The following is a 17,708-nucleotide window of genomic DNA, read 5'->3' as shown; positions in this document are numbered from 1 at the left end:
TTAAGTACAGGGGGGGGGGTCTGAGCATCTTCGTGATGATTTTTATGTGGAATCTACTGTGTATACAATGCATCAGTCTGCAATAAGTGCCTCATTAATGGCCTGTGTGGCCACTAGACCCCAATTATGATTATATGGGGGCTGATCTAAACAAAACCGTATACTTTCTGTATGCAGGTATATGGGGAACGACTGATATACAGCAGTGTCACCTCCGCACTCTGTGCTGGGACACCCAGATCTGACAGTGTTAAAAGGTCCCTTTAGGTCTTCCAGGGCTGAATTCCCAGGTTTTTGCTAGTGTATTCTTGTTATCCTTGTAATTTCCAGACGGTTCAGCTCAGGTTTCAGGGCAATACCCAGGGGTATACAGTGAGGAAGGAGAGTCCAAAAACAAAGTCAGAATTATGAAGTTGTACTAGTTAAGATCTTTGGTGGCACAGAATCAGCATCCCATGAGGGCCCTCAAATCTGGCCTGACCTCTTCTCCTAAAATCTCTAATGCTACCATCACTGCTTAATTTAGCTATAGGTATGATGACGAAGGGTAAAGAAGGGGACACTAGTGCGATAGGTGGAGTACCGTGGCCACCACTGAAGAAACCTGGTACCACTGTGTAGCAATTACATCCAGAGGTCGATTTGGCACTTAGGGAGACCCCACTAATGCTAAACTGTATCCCTTGGTGTGATGTGGTCCTGACCGTCACTGCTCTCCTCCTCCCCTCGGACTAGTTTGTTCTCCCTCGGGTACTAACTAGAGATGAAGAAACAAGACCAAGACGAGAAGAGTCACACCCACCAAGGGGTGGACTCAACCCTTCATCTCGCTCCACCCTAGAGCTCCTAGTACGGTCTCGGTTGAACTTGCATGCCCCTGTGTAGGGCCCACCTGATCCCCAGGGTCCACGTTCATCCTCAGTATGTTCTACAAAAGAGACTAAAATGTTGTAAAAGAAAAACTAAACAAAAAGTTTCAAATAGAGGCTTATTTTTTAGTAGTTTTTCTACCTCAATCGGCACGAAATAGGGCGTCACTCCACGCTTCAAATAGTGACGTGACATTGTGCAACGCTAAAAACCAAGCGAGAAGAAGAAGAAAACCCCATGACAATACTAAATGTGTTTACGCCAACGCTCAAAAAAGGGAGGTGCGCCTTCCCCCCGCGCCTGATGCAGTGTGTGTCGGTACATGCTGCGGTGTGCATTACACACTCGCTCTAAAAATCTTGCTCTCTGACCCTTCCAAATATGGAAACAATCAGTTTCCAAAATATCTGACATGTTTCCAAAAATACTTTTGGGATCAGATATCGTAAAAAAAAAACCCGCTTTTTGCTTAATATGAGCTGGTGCGAGAGGCCTCCGAGCTCCCACAAAACAAAACATGTTTTCTCACAGACGATACAATCTGAATTATTCACGCACAAGCGCCGTACAGTCATGTAGCATGCCTAGTCTGTGGGGGTTTCCACTCTAATTTATCTCCCAAACACGGCAGATCCACGGATAATCTGATGATAATCCACAGGGAATGGCCAGCATCCTTGGAAAATGTGATTGTGTGGTTCTGTCGGATCATATGCGCCTCTGGCATGTGCTCCTTCCTTCCTCCAAAAACCTCAGTTGTACCGAATGATCCTGTTACTGGGGGAGTGACAAAAGTTTTAGGAATTTTAATTAACTATTAATTAGTGAAAATGGCTGCCTTTGAGTCTTGGAGTAGTAAGTGGTTTGCGCCGTTGTGCAATATTGTCACTTTTTACATGCTCTTTCATGCTGACATGATACGGGTTGGGTTGTAAAAGATTGCTATTTTTTGCATTACTTATACCCCTTGGCTGAAGCAACCTCGCTGGAATTTATTTATGACATTACAAGAAAAAGGATGTACAGCTGCAATAGCCAGAAAGTTGAATTGTGTACAGTTGAGCGTCACTCTGCAACTTTGCATCGTGCAAACCTTCAGGGGCTGGATCCCAGCAGCGATTGGACCAAGTATGATATCCAAGTATTTGACCAATTTGGGTTCTCATAGACTTCCTGCTGTAGGGGTGTACATTGGTATGTGGCTTGCGCCGTTGTGCAATATTGCACAATATTGAGTCCTGCTGAACATATTCTTGCTTCTTACCACATTGCTTTTAGCTTGCAGCCACATTAAATCATGAAGGACACTAGCAGAAAAAGGATGCACGGTTGCAATAGCCTGCACATTGCATTGTATGGGGCTTTGCGTCGCACTGCAACTTTGCGCTATGCTTCTAACTTCTGGTTCCCAGCATCAATTGGCCAAGAATTCAGCTTATATAGTGACCTGACAATATCTTATATTTAGTTATAGGTAAAGAGTCCCCTATTCAGAGATCCCACAGTAAATATATTTGTGGATGATTTGTCTGTCCTAGACTCATGATGTTGGCCCAACTGGTGTGATATCTTCTGGGAAGAGGTCCACAATGACCCTATCTTGGAAATCTCCTTGAAATCATCTGAAATAATCAAAAATAATCCTAATTGGCAGATCCAGTGTATCGATCAGCAATGGAATTTCCATGGTCCACCAGTGCTGAATCGCCATATTCCTTGGGTATCCCATGGGGGTCAATTACAAGTCTTTCAGAAATGGAGCCTGTTGGTAACTATCTTGGTTCATAGACGTGATGGGTCTTCAGTGGGTTATCCATTTCTATGAGCTTCACAAGACTACCCCTTCCAGGTGATCCTACAGTAGTAACAAGCTTGGCTACCTCTTCTTGGCGCCATCTTCTGGCCTCCTTTGCTGGTGTTACCTTTACCACCCAACTTTTTGGAGGAGCTTATTATAAGATTCTTAAATCCTTGATGGCAGTATGTTTTCCTCCTTGGAGAAGAGTGTTAAGAGTTGGAGATACTTCCACTGGCACTCAGCTCTGTTTGCCCCTTCTGGCTATGCCCTAGCTTCATACCATCTTACAAAATTCTGCTCAACTGAAGAGCGTAGAGTCGTTGGATAGGATACGGCTTTTGGGGTTGACTTAGCATCCACTGCTTTTGTACTCTTCTCTTTGATTTTGCTATAAGATCCTTCCTACCCCCAACTTTGGGCAGGTTGAGGTTCCTTTTCATGATGTCCCAGGCTTTGATGACAACATAGGATAGAGTTGCCGTGTAACTTTGGAGAGAACTTCTCTTAGTTGTATATCTAACCAATATAACATAGGTCCCTCATCCGCCGGGTCGGAGCAGTTTGTAGTTAAATGGTACATTAACTATGCGGTCTGTGAGAGTTCAGCGCTGGAACTATTTATCTACATCCATTTATAGAGCGAGGACGGGGAGGGGGCAGTCTAATTGTTTCCTACGATCCTCTAATTACTGGGCTCATTTTAATCATTAGAGGAATAAGTAACATGATAAAACACATCACAAGGCAGCAGTAATGATGGGGGAATTTCTCAGAAAACCCTTCACATAATTGCTGCCTGTCCGTCTTCTGCTTGATCACGTCGCAGTCTCCCGTTGAGTTGACCCATATCGTTATTAGCAGAGCAGAAGATCAGAGTCTGCGTTGAAGTGACCCTTGACCGTCTCTTAAGAGGAGCCATTCCCAAGGATATTTGGATTTGCAGATGTTTAAGGGGTTGTATGGGATTCGAAAAACATTTTAAAAATTACGTCTACTCTGGTCAATAAATAGCGACACACCTGTCCACTGGTTGGTTGTGGTATTTCAGCCGAGTCTCTGTGTCTCTGTTTCTGTTTCTGTGTCTCTGTTTATGTTTCTCTGTTCTACTTCCCATCAAGTGTTTCCACAAATAGTCAGTGGTGGACATTTGTCATATGCCAGTGTATCGTGTGCCGTTGGATGATGAAACCCACCCCTCCGCCATGCCGGATACACCAGGAGGCTTGAACCTCCTGGTGTATTTGGTAGCTGGCTGCACTGGCTATATTCGGCTATTACCAATGACCTTTCTTCTTGCCCCTCCTTGCCTACTGGCCTTCAATGTGGCGTAAAAGAAGGAAATAATCACAATTATTGGTGGTTCACAATTATTTCAGGGATTGTCTTCAAACCAGAAGCTTCAAAGACACCCACTAAACTTTCCTGAATAAAGACAGTTAAAAGAGGGAGTGTCTGTGACTTTTGGGCGTGTCTGTAACGAGGTCAGCGTTACAGACCAAATGTGAACCCAAGAAATTTTGTATTCTAGGTATAAGACCTTTTTATTCATGAGAGTGGAGACATATCAGGGTTCAACATGGCCATGCACCTAATTGTTCAGCAAACTTTGAAGAAATGTTTTGTCCAATGCATATTCATGAAGAGTAATAGTATAAATGACCATTTGACTATTAATAATCTTCATTTTCTAGCAGTTTTCCCCTGTACAGACATTGGGGCAGATTTACTTACCCGGTCCATTCGCGATCCAGCGGCGCGTTCTCTGCGGTGGATTCGGGTCTTCCGGCGATTCACTAAGGCAGTTCCTCCGAAGTCCACCAGGTGGCGCTGCTGCGCTGAAGTCCGCCGAGGTCCGCCGGAGTTCACTCTCCTATTCCTGGTGACGGTAAGCAAGTGTCCAGCGACACTTTTTTTTCAAAATGCGGCGGTTTCTCCGAATCCGTCGGGTTTTTGTTCGGCCACTCCCCCCGATTTCCATCGCGTGCATGCCAGCGCCGATGCGCCACAATCCGATCGCGTGTGCCAAAAACCCGGGGCAATTCAGGAAAAATTGGCGCAAATCTGAAATATTCGGGTAACATGTCGGGAAAACGCGAATCGGGCTCTTAGTAAATGACCCCCTATATCTGTATTTCATTTTCTTCAGAGGTGGTTGCAGGACACCTAGCTGCTATGACTACTATGGCTTCTCCCTCCCCGCTCTATAGAACATCTTTGTTATCTGACTACTCAATGAATCTAGCTGAGATTTCAGAAAGAAAGTTTATAGTAAGGGAAGGAGGTTCTGCAGTGTTTTGAGGACCCGCTTATGCAGGGATGGACCTGTGTAGGGACTGCCGAGTAAGGCCCGTTCCACACTTGCGAGTGTGATGCGATGAACTCGCATCACACTCGCAATGCAAGCTGCCGGGAACGCATGGCCCGAACGCTGCACCGCGGGAGCGAACTGACATGCTGAGTTCACTCCCACGGTGCAGCGTTCGGGCCGTGCGTTCCCGGCAGCATGCGTTGCGAGTGTGATGCGAGTTCATCGCATCACACTCGCAAGTGTGGAACGGGCCTAAAGGTTCATAACCCTGGATACTAGTAGCTTGTCGGTAACCATTGATGACACCCGAAATGGGAAGGCATAAGTGACGATTTTCCGTTGGGTCAATGGTTAGACTGGCCCAACAGATTACCAGAAGATTCCCTGGTGGGCCCAGATGGCAACTTGAAGGCTGCAGGGATGGGCCTGTGTAGGGATTGCCGACCAAAGGTTCATTACCCTGGATACTAGTAGCTTGTTGGTAACCATTGATGACATCCAATGCACATGCCCCAGTTTTCCCCCCAACCACGACCTGAATCGGCAAATAACTTGAGTTAGGATCAACTTCTGGAATGAATATTATGTGTAAATACACCAACAATGAATCATTTCTGGACATTATCTTCTACCTTTCAAATGTAAAAAATGCATGAGACAGCAAGGCTCACCCAAATCTGTCCTTTGGGACCAGATAGCAACACAGACTACATAGCCTAGTAACAGCACCACATGTGTTCGGTTATACGACCTATTTTGACATAAATATATACAACCCCTCTAATCCCCTAGGAGGTGACTGACCTCTGTAGTAATCTCCAGAACATTGCCCTGTTACACTAAATTACATACAAAAAAAGCACGAGCCGTGGATATACATCAGATCCAGCGAGGTGATTTATTTTTTACACGCTGTGCTCTGAAAACAGATATGAATTCGGTTCATGTCCATAGATCATTACGGAGACTCTGCAGAATGGAGAACTAAGCTTCAAGCCGAGCGACCATAAAGTATATGTCACATGCTGGACCACACTGGTGCAACTAAATTTTGGGTCAATTGTCCCTTATTTAAAACCAAAATCACTCCATGCAAGAGAACAGAGCAGATAAGGGGATAATCTTATGGGATCTGCTGTATGGACTTAGGCCGGGAAGCTCCGGTTGACCTCGTTCTCTGCCAAAGCTGATGTTTGGCCCACTGAGACTGAAACCTTATTAACTTCTAATTGCCTAAACAGTAATACCCTCTGGCCACCACTACCGCCTCACCCCCATGAATGAGTGTTTTGATGTTTCGTGACATCTGAATGTTTGGCCCAATGATGTCACCAGTTCTACTCGTAAGGTTGGAAATGCTCCTCAACCCAAATAAGTATCAAACTTCACTGGACTCCATTGTCTCGGCACGGACAGCCCTATCATGTAATAGAAAGCAGATTTACCCAATGTCAGAAGGGGAAAAGGGTCACTTCATTGAAATTTCACCCACTGGAAAAGTCTGTCATACATAATAAAGTCGTAACGTTCACCGGTATCATTCACTAGAGCAACATCGAACATGTGAAACCAATTTGACCCTGAACACGTAGAGCCTATCAGTGGGCAAAATTATCATATATTTTAGAAGAATGCAGGTCATGTAACACAGGGGCACCTTATATCTCTTTGAAGATGCCATTAGTAGAGTGTATAGTCAATGGAAAGCCAAGGGTATACCACCGGTGGAAGAGGACCAAGAAGGTTTGACCTTTCATCAAGGTCTACTGGAAGATCCACCTTGGCTCTGGGCTCTAATCTGATAACATGTCCTACTAACAATAGGGGTTAGCTAAGAAATAGACCGTATTGGCTTGAAATAGTTTCTGAAGTCAACCCTAAGTTGGGTTGTCTTCTCCAAGACTCATGAGGCCTATTTTTGTACAAGACTCTTAAGCTATCAGAGGATCCTCTGGTTCTGTGGTGAGAAAATCCAAACCCCGGAGATAAAACCCTCAATCCAAACTCTAGTGAGCTGAATGTTGGTAATATTAGGATATATATTTAGAATAGTTGGTGAACCCTGGAATACATACTTAAAGGGGAGGTCAATCTGGCTCAGACTATGTTGGTCTCATATTTCGTTTCATGAAAAAAAAAAAAAACTTCTCCAAATTTGCTCCGTGACTGCTGATCTCATCTGGAAAGGATCCAGGGACTGTTTATATATTAGAGAGATGCTCACGTACAAGTCACAGGTTGGCTGTTAGCACTTCTTCAGATCTCACCAGGGTGAGATGAGTTGTAGGGAAATGTATCACCATATTCTGCTCCCTTAAAACAGCTTCAAAAGTTTCAAACTTTTGTAAGTGAAAAGAGGTGTGGCTTATTCATGGGAGGGGCTCAGCATGGAAAAGGTTTTGTGCCCATTGGCTTACGGCACATCCGAACTTGATAACATTACAGAAATACAATACACAATATGGACACTACGTAAATGTATAGCGGACGGCTGCTCTGGGCATGTGGTACATCACATGTCAGCTGTGCTCTCTAACAGGACATATGACTTCTTAGTGGGAATGCTTGGCATGTCTCGGAGACAGAAAGTACTGTAAGGCGATGTACACATTTGCACCGGATTGTCCGCCCCTAGGTGGGTACCCTGTCCACATTACAGTTTTCCCTTTGGGAAATGTGGAAAGTTGTAACATGGGTCAACATTGAGAAGGCACATGATCTACCAACTCTACGTTTCCATTGTATGAAGTGAGAGTTGTGGGGGGTCCAAGAGGCTTAGAATAAGGCCTATACTTCCTGCTATAGCTCCATAGAGACTGTCCATGCTCGGAGATTCCATCCTGGAATAACAAATGCAACAAAAACCCAACCTTCACTTATGGTAAAGTCTTGGTGACAACGATATGGACCATCCCAGACTACATTGTGTATCTACCGTGTGACACACACCACTGTCAGCTGGACGGGCTACCTGATGCATCACTATATTCTACCACCCCAGTGGAGCTTACTCATACTAAAACAGTCTCGTTTATTAAAGCGTTAGGGTTAGTCTGACTCACAGGTCATGGACTTACTCACTAAATAGACACCTTTAAAGTGTTGATTTATTAGCCTTGGTTGAACTACCATCTGGTCACTCTTCCTACATACTCAAAAAGCTGGGACTTTAAAGTAGGACTGACCCTTCAAAATGGGAAGGTTCTTCTTCCGTTGGGTCAATGCATGGTTCTTCTGACCCAACAGAAGATCCAGTGGTGGGCGCAGATGATAACTCAATGAATGCTCCTACAAATGAAACTGAAATTGAAGGGTCTGTCTCCTATGGATTGAAGGTGGAACCCTAGTCCAACACTAAGTCATTGTGATCTAAAATGTATTTTACGACCCAATGCAACCATTAGCAAGCCTGGGGGGAGTAATGATGTTTGGACTGTGGGTCAAGGATGTTCCATAAATACTTGCATTGGTTGACCAAGCGGTACAAAGGTTATCAGAAGCTTCTGACCATATATATATATATATATATACCGTCTGATCAGTTCCCAAAAGCCTGAAAAAGTATAGGACCTCTCTTAAATTCAAAGTATGCTGAGAACACAAAACCCACATGCAGGTTCTTCTAACAAAGACGTTTCGGCCTTGTACATCTGACTCTGTATTTGAGGAACAGCTGTATTTGCAGAGACATTACTTACAGACCAGAGGAGAAAAGGACAACAATGGGTCGAAACATACTACAAGGCTGAAAACCAGAAACCAGAACTGTGTTGACCAAAGCAAAGATGAAGGTCCTTGTTCCCCAACGTGGTGACACCAAAACAATTGAATGGACTCTATGGACAAGTTTTGTTTCACACTAGGAAGTTATCCAGACATAAGGATGGCGGATGTCACTGATAACAGTGAAGGATCTCAACATACTTCCTAACAGTAAACTTCAGCCATCGTTAACGGATATCTTGATGGTCAATGAAGTGGTATGGAAGCCTCAAAGATCTGTGATTAGTCTTGCTCCATTTCACTATTGTCCCAATGTATATCCATTCAGTTACACCTGTTTCTTCTCAAAGTCACTCGTCCTATAGAGGAACCCACTTGTAAAGGGGGTCAAGACCTTCGCAAAGGTTGAGGAACAGAAGGACAATGGTGCATCCTCTAATTCAGTGGTCAGACCCTTGGCCAAATGAGCTAATAAGATTCGAAGAACATGTTCAATGGGTCCTACGTCAATATATAGGAATACTTGAGGAGTGTGAAATAAATAAGAGCTCACGAAGATGCAAGTGATGGACAAATCAACTTGAACTAACTAGGAGAAGAAGTCACCACTGTATCTTTCAAGTCTCGGAGGATTAGTAAGGAGAACATGATAGAAGACAACGAGGACAATATACAGTGTTAGCAACGCTCTGGTCGGGATGGATAAGGTCACTTTTTTTAAGGACATGTAACCCTATATCCTTTACGGGATAGTCAAGCACGGTTGTAAGAGGAGATCTAAGCAGAAGTAGATCTGTTCTTCAGCCAATTTAAGGGTCTCGAGCCCCCCCCCCCTTTACTAGCTCAACCCCCATAGTCCTATTGTTCTATGCAAGAATGGTCTTACCTGATCAGTGTAACACTCTGCGCTCCCAGTATGAGGTTTACCGGTCAGACAGATGCCATCAGGTACCCCCCCAAAAATCACATCCTTATCCACATGTAGTGATGACAAATAAGAGAAGGTCCCCTCGTCCAAGTTGGAGATCTGGCACTAAATCCTGGGAATGGATCCGGCATCCAAGTTTAAGGGCAAAGTCAGATTCATTGACAGGGTACCCCGGTCTCCCTCGAGCCACAGGGGACCGGTGCAGTCTATGGAGGGAGAAAGAAGCTGGACAATCCAGAGGAAATAAGGGGCCAGGGCTGTGTAATCAGCCAGGGAGGGGAGGGAGAGAGAGAATGAGAGCAGGGGGAGGGAGGCACAGCTGAGAGGGGGGAGACTGGGCTGGAGCAGTAACAAAACTCTCAAAAGTTTCCTGCTTCTCTTAACCTCTAAGTTGCCAGATGAGAAGCCACTTTATGCTGGTACCTCTGCCTACATGTCCAACCTCATTGCAGGTACCTACTGACCGTGCCATAGTTTAGTAAGTGCAGTATGCTTGTTCCGATTCTTAGTTTCAAAATATTTGACACGTTGGTAAAATTTGAGGGCATAAGGCGTAGAAAACTTGTATAATAATAATTCCTTTATATAGCGCACACAGATTATGTAGCGTTGCACAGAGTTTGCCAAATCAGTCCCTGTCCCCAATGGAGCTCACAATCAAATCAATGTTTTTGAGTGTGGGAGGAAACCGGAAGACCCGGAGGAAACCCACGCAAACACAGAGAGAACATACAAACTCTTTGCAGAAGTTGACACTGGGACTTGAACCCAAGTCCCCAGCGCTGCAAGGCTGTAATGCTAATTACTGAGCCACCATGTATAAAGTGTACCCTCAACATCAAACCAACCTAATTTGATCAAAGTATTTGGATACAGAGTAAAGGAAGAAAACCGAATATATATATAACGCAGGGGAAGGACTACCGATTTATGTGACGACCCCTCCTGACCTATGCACAGAACCACAGGAGCAGTCCACGGAACCCATTTAGTACAATACTTTTTAACAGTGCCGCCCCTTTTTTTTTTTTTTTAGAAAGCAGGGTGTATGTCATAGTTATGATTTCGCTATCCAAATTGGCTTCTGGTCTTGGATGAGGAGGAGATCCGATGGGGTTCTAGGTGTCCCAATGCATTCTTCTGATTTAAAAAAAACACCATCAATGGGGCTCATTTACTAAGGGCTCCGCGGCCGCAATTTCGTCAGGTTTCCCGACTTTTTCTGCTTTGCGCCAAATTCCGCCTGGATTTTGGCACACGCGGTCGGATTTCGGCGCACGCCGGCTTTAACGCGACAGAAATCGGGGGCGTGGGCGACGGAAGACCCCACGGATTCGGAAAGACAGTGGAATTTAAAAAACGAAGTGTGTCGCAGAATCAATCACTTACATGCACCGAAAAGAACCATGTGAACTCCGGCGGACCTAGGTGGACCTCGGCGCGGCAGCAACACGTGGTGGACATCGGTCACGCAACCTTAGTGAATCGCCGGGAGACCCGAATCCTTGTCGGAGAACGCGCCGCTGGATCGGGACAGGACCGGGTAAGTAAATGTTCCTTCTGTGAACCTTAGACTGCAGTTCCTCTCTGCTTTGAGTTGCATAGCTGGGGGCTTGTTTTTACAAGGTCTACTAAGTTTAACGACCTTGGAGATCCCAATGACCAGGTCTTCTGTCTAGGAAACCTACTTAAGACTCCCCCAATTCTAACTGCATTATCTTAAACTGCCTTTAGAGATGATATATAGGGGCACATTTACTTACCCGATCCGACGAGGATTCGGGTTCTGCCGGGATTCACTTACCTCGTGCATCCGTCGCTTCCCCCGCTGAGGTCCGCCGGAGTTCACCTGCTTCTTCCCGGTGCATGTGAGTGCATGATCTTGCGACACAAATCCTTTTTTAAATTCTGCGGTTTGTCCGAATCTGATGGCCACGCCCCCCGATTTCTATTGCAAGCCGGCGCCGATGAGCCAAAAATCCGATCGCGTGTGCCAAAATCCCAGGGCAATTCGTCGCAAAACGGAAATCGTCAGGAAACTCGACGAAAATTAGTCTGACGAACCGTTAGTAAATGAGCCCCATTGTATCTTACAAATCTAGATAGGAGTTGATTTCAGTAGGAGCTGTGTAATACCTTGTTTCGCCTGCGGGAGTGCTGTAGGGAAACTGAACACTTCCTGCAAGCTCCACTAGTAAACTACAGCCAATCGCTGGTGGTTCCACAAACAGGACAACCTATGGTCCACTTATTATAGGATTGTCCAAAGCACAAACTCCCTTTAATTAAAAAAAAAAATCCTTCTACTAAATTTACTTGTGTTTTAATTCTTAGCATTCACAATTCAAATTTTTTTTTTTTGGTACAGTACAGATTGCACTTTCTCAAAGCAGAGAGTTTTGCTCCACAGATATGCCAATGTAGATAATCTTTGGTAAGTAGGTTAAAGATATCAGTCAAAATGAATGAATCCTTATCTTAAAGGGGTTCTCCACTTTCTGCTGATAAGGTGATCACAGAGTGGCCTCCGGCTGCGGTGACATCCACAATCAGCTGTGACCAGAAAGAAAACTGGCAGTAAGTGTTTCACTTCCCTACAGCGTCACCGCAGGAGAATTTAAAGGGGTCGACAGATTAAAAAACATGGCTGATTTATACAAGAACAGCGCCACCTCTGGCCATGGGTAGGTATTGCTACCTAAGTTCCATTCATCTCTATACAGCCGAGCTGCAATACCGGCACAAACCATGGTTGGGCGCTGTTTTTGGAAGAAAGGCATGTTTTTCATCCCCTGGACAACCCCTTTAAGTATGACTTGGCGCACATTCAAAGCAGGGGGTGATACAGAAAAAAGTCCTCCAAAGCCAGACACTCTCTTTGTCACCAATTTCTTTGTGTATGAGAATGGATTTTCTTAATTGGACAACCCCTTTAATATGTATGTGACCCGTTTTTGTTTACTATTGTCGCCCTTGGGATACATTGAATTTGTGGAACATTTTGGCTGCACTGCTACATTGTAGCAAACCGCTAGAACAGGCAAGAATCTGACTCTACTGTATTAGCAACTGCATCCCCTTTTATGGGACGGCTACATACAGAGGTCCCATAGAAGTGACCCGCATGGGACATTTCGGGAACCCCGATCATGTGGTCCCAGGGGATCCCAAGGGCCACACAGGATCAGATTTGAGACAACCCTTTTTTAAATATGCAGGTTTTTCAGCAGCTGGATGTAAAAACTAGTGTTTTCATTCACTGACAGCAAGCAGAGATACTGAAAATGGTCAGAAATTGGGATAAAAACTGGAAAATCCCTAGAATATCCCATTAGTATAATCGTCTTAGCATGGCCTCCTATTGGGCGAGCTGTTGGCCCCCGGAGTCGGAGCGGTGACACATCCGCATCGCTGTGTGTTGTCCGTTACAGTGTCGCAGTATGGCGGCGGCGGCTGATAAGTGTGCGCTCCCTCGCCAGGGGCCGCAGCAGCCTGACTTCATCCTCTGCCGTCTGCTCTTCTGCGTCTTTCCTGTCCCTTTGATGGACGCTGTGTAAACCTTCCATTGTTTGGAGAATAATCAGACAAGTAACACAGTAAATAGTTTTCTCTGGGATCCTCCGACATCCCTGGAGGACTCATAGATTATTTAGTTTGTCCTCCCACATGTCCACACACACCGCAGCAGAGTCATGAATAGAATGCGAGGAAAGCAGTGAAGACTAGTATCAGCTCTGCAGGACAATACGACCATTCAGGAAACTGGGAAAGCTGGATGCCGCGTCCTGGGGGAGTCGTATAAGAAGCTATAATGGTTATTACCAGGTTTTCCCGGAAAAAAGATGATGACTCAGCGACTTGTAGTTAGCGGTGACTCATGGCTATAGAATATATATGTATGACTTCTACGCTGGGGACTTGGCTTTGTGGTGAGGGTCCCCGTTTTGGGATTTGGGGGGTAACAAGGCTCCTCCCAAGGATGTTATATGGTGATAATACCCCCATCATCCTCTCAGCTAAGAATCTGGTGCTATTAGGTCAGACATCTTTTATCTAGAGTCATAACTTCATCTTATCAGCAAATCCTGACCCCTCCTACTGATAACCAGGCCACGCCCACTCAAACCCGACATCGATACAATGACTCACTCCACTCCCGATCATCTTCTCCCGAGACCACACAGGTTTATGTCTACAGATAAGATTTCCAGATGAAAGAGAGAGTCCTTTTTCCCTTTTTTTTGGGGAGGAGGGGAAACCATCAAGAAGGAGGCTCATATATCAACACTGGAGATCCGTCAACTGCAGCTTATTGGTGGTTTTTCATGTCAACAAAGCAAGGCTTAGAGGTGTCGATCAAATTTATATAATTATAATTATTAATTTGATTATTAGTTAATATTAAGATCCGTCAACGGCAATATGCTGATGGTTTCCAGATAAAAATGTATTATTTTGCACAGTATTTGTTGTAGATTTTGATCCATGATCATAGCGGAATAAATATCAGATGATTTATAGATCTGAAGGACTGTCAGGCACCAGGGGTAGTGGACCCACTGGACCACTGTGGACCATGACGTAAGCGGAGCAGAGTCGTAAGTGACCCTTTAAGGATCATTGGCCCTTTAAATCTCCGGAAACTGGCGGCGGGGGCACTCCCAACGCTGGATCGGGGGGAGGTCAGACCAGCGGCCAGGGTCCGGGTTAGTGGAGAGGAGCACCCGTGACAAGGACAAGGGGGTTTAAGTTAACCGGCTTTTAGATTTGTATTCAGATCTGTCAACTGCAGCTTGCTGACGGTTTCCAAAGAGAAATGTTGCTTTTGCCCTTCACTCCTTGTGATTTCTAAGCTCCAATTACGATACAAGCTCATAACATGTGAGAATCTGTTTAATAGATCGGAAGGTCAAGGGTTCAAATGCTGAGCCCGGCTTATGGACACTTTTTGGAAACCATCGACAAGGAGGCTAGCTTCAGCTCTTGATGGATCTTGCTCTGGTGACCGTTTTATTCTAAATGATTAAGAGCTCCATATCTAAATATCTTATTTTTATAGATCAGATGGACAAGGTTTTATGTTATTAAGCTTGAATATCAATATTAAGATCCGTCAACTGCAGCTTGTTGGTGGTTTCCAGTTAGGAATTTCATTTTTGGGCTCCGCTTGTTATGGTTTCTTACCTCTGATTATGATCAAAGCTCAAAACACATAAATATCTGATGATTTGAAGATCTGAAGGACAAGGGTTCAAGTTATTCTGCTTGTATAGTAATATTCGGATCAGTCAACTACAGCTTGCTGATGGTTTCCAGGCAGAAATATTATTAGCTTGAGTATGATCCAAGCTGAAAACTGTCAACTGCAGCTCATTGGTGATTTCCAGTTTATTTTTGGACTCCGCTTTTTATGGATTCTTAGCTCTGATTAAGATTAAAGCTCAGAACATACATATCTGATGTTTTTAAAAGGATAGGCTCGGCTCATTAACACCTAACCTTTTGGAAACCATCAACAAGAAGGCTTTTTCTGCTTATGATTCAGAGCTCGTAACACATAAATATCTGATGATTTACCAGTATGGAGGACTAGTGCTTAAAGGAAATCAACGAAGATGAATTCAATGGTTTTAATCAAAGCATACTTACACATTGGCGAGTGCAAATGAGCCTCAGGGGCTCCTGTGTATGTCACAGAAGCCCCTTCTCGCTCCAACTGATGTCACCAGCTCTCTGGCATGGGGAGGGAGGAGGCGGGCAGCAATGCCAAAGAAAGACGTAAATAATTAGCAAACAACAGAGTCAGAAGGGGCTTCTGTGATGTTCACAGGAGCCCCTGAGGCACATTTGCACAATCCTTTTTCTTGAAAAAGAAGCCATTAGCAGCTCCATGGAGAACAGATCCTGTCCTGTAGGCTTGGGTCAAAACCACTTTATCCACCTGGTTGATTTCCTTTAAGTTATTCAACTTGAATTTTATTAAGGTCGGCCCACTATAGCTTGCTGATGGTTTCCAGGTAAGAATTTTTGTTGTTGCGCTGCACTTTATTTTTTTAGGTTTTTTTTTGTTATGATGATTCTTACCAAATCTCAGAACACATTTAGATGTGATGTTCTATAGATTGGAAAATAATAGGGTTCATGGGGTTAAGCTAGGTTCAGGCCAAGCTATATGACGACCTGTGAGCTGCAGCTTACTGATGGTTTCCATATTATTGCATAATAAAAGGAGGTGTGATAGAAGAGGAAATCAGGGTTTCATGTGCAGGCAGTCCCCTACTTAAGGAGAAATGACTTACAGACGACCCCTAGTTACAGACGCACCCCTCTCCCCACTGTGACCTCTGGTGACCTCTCTGGATGTTACTATAGTCCCAGGCTGTAATGATCAACTGTAAGGTGTCTGTAATGAAGCTTTATTGATAATCCTTGGTCCCACTACAGCAAAAAATATTGAAACTCCAAATGTCACTTGGACAAAAAATTTTTTTGCCTGGATCTACAATTATAAAATATACAGTTCCGACTTACATACAATTTCAACTTAAGAACAAACCTATGGAACCTATCTTGTATGTAACCCGGGGACTGCTTGTATTTGCCTTGGCTCTTTATTCCTTTAATATCAATAATCGGATACATTTATTTCAACTTGCTGACGGTTTCCATTAGATAATTATTGAACGGCATATTAGAAATATGTAAATATTTCACATTAGGATCGAGACATCACTTTTTATTAGCGTCATCTGAAGTTACTTATAGAAACATACGGCATATGATATGATATGGTAGCCCAAGCTATTAGCACGTTATTAGTGATTTCACTTTTGCGTTATGTCATATTCCCTGATTTTTCCTCTTCCGCAGATCCGTCTGGCGAGCATGTGTGTATTCGCAGACAGTCTGCGTACATCTTGAGAGCAGCAGGAACAATTATCCATATCCATCCCCGTCTGTGTGTGTGTGTAGACAGCTCCTATGACATCTGCGGCCGTAGAGAGAAACCACCAGTGCATGCTGGGAGAGGTAGGAATAGAAACAAACATCTGCTATTTCTTCTAAATTAACAGTTTTACGTTTCACTCCTCTAGTCACATTCAAAGCTGCACTCAAAATGCTGGCAAACTGTTAATACTATTCTAACGGGTTTGCCCACAAGAGCCCAGACAGTTTAACTCTTGTTATTTTTATGTCAATGTAGCTTTAAATGACATCAACCTAACAGTATGTTTTTGGAGTGTGGGAGGAAACCAGAGGACCCGGAGGAAACCCACGCAAACACGGAGAAAGCATACAAACTCTTTACAGATGTTGACCTGGGTGGGATTTGAACTCAGGACTCCAGCGCTGCAAGGCAGAAGTGCTACCCACGCAGTCACCGTGCCGTCCATATTAAGAGGAACCTGACAGTTAACCTATATTTGAAAACTGTTACAATACAGCAGCACAACTATCCCAATATTGTTCTCCTCCATGCTTGATAAGTTCCACAGTCTGATTGTAAAGTTGACTCACCATATTTGCATATTCATGTTCTAGTAGCACAGATGAAGAAAACTCCTGAAGGAAGGGTGAATGATAGGGTTGAGAGAGACTCTGGCTGTATTTGATTGGCCGAAGAGAAATTAGCTCCTCCTCCTTCAGGAATTCTCTTCCACAAGGGGAACTAGAGGCACGGAGGACATGAATATGCCGGACACAGCTCAGAGGAAACTGCCTAATAATCTTCAAAAAGCTTCGGAAATACCTAATTTTTAAATTTCCATAAGCCACGGCCCCCGAGGAGCTACAGCAAATAAGCAGATTCGCTTAAAACACAGATGATAATCAAGACTCACTAAAATTGGACCAAACTCTCTTTCCTAGGATTTATTATTTATTTTGTTCCATCCCTGCTTTTACTAGAGCTCCTCCATGCTGCCACTTCACATGCTGTTATACTGTCTAACCCTTTACTCTCTCAGCACTTCCCCCTCCCTCTGCCTCTTGTTATCTAACACACTGGGGCACATTTACTTACCCGGCCCATTCGCGATCCAGCGGCGCGTTCTCTGCACAGGATTCGGGTCCGGCTGGGA

The 17,708-nt window shown here is 44.4% G+C and overlaps 1 protein-coding gene and 1 long non-coding RNA gene across 4 annotated transcripts in view; one reads left to right on the top strand and one right to left on the bottom strand.

Moving 5' to 3' along the window:
- Positions 1-9,891, bottom strand: part of PLEKHG2 (pleckstrin homology and RhoGEF domain containing G2) — a 71,891-nt gene extending 62,000 nt beyond the window's left edge. For both annotated transcript variants that reach the window (XM_072123299.1, XM_072123300.1), the window contains exon 1: positions 9,586-9,891. The gene's annotated coding sequence lies outside the window, so the exon portion shown is untranslated. The remainder of the gene's footprint in view (positions 1-9,585) is intronic.
- LOC140076670 (uncharacterized) overlaps positions 1-17,708 on the top strand; it is a 140,430-nt gene that overhangs the window by 68,933 nt on the left and 53,789 nt on the right. For both annotated transcript variants that reach the window (XR_011849632.1, XR_011849633.1), the window contains exon 3: positions 16,498-16,656. This is a non-coding gene — a long non-coding RNA (uncharacterized lncRNA). The remainder of the gene's footprint in view (positions 1-16,497; positions 16,657-17,708) is intronic.

The sequence above is a fragment of the Engystomops pustulosus genome, chromosome 9, assembly GCF_040894005.1.
Source record: "Engystomops pustulosus chromosome 9, aEngPut4.maternal, whole genome shotgun sequence".
Taxonomy (NCBI): domain Eukaryota; kingdom Metazoa; phylum Chordata; class Amphibia; order Anura; family Leptodactylidae; genus Engystomops; species Engystomops pustulosus.
Note: the sequence above shows the minus strand (reverse complement) of the source record. Positions and strands in the feature narration are given on the sequence as shown.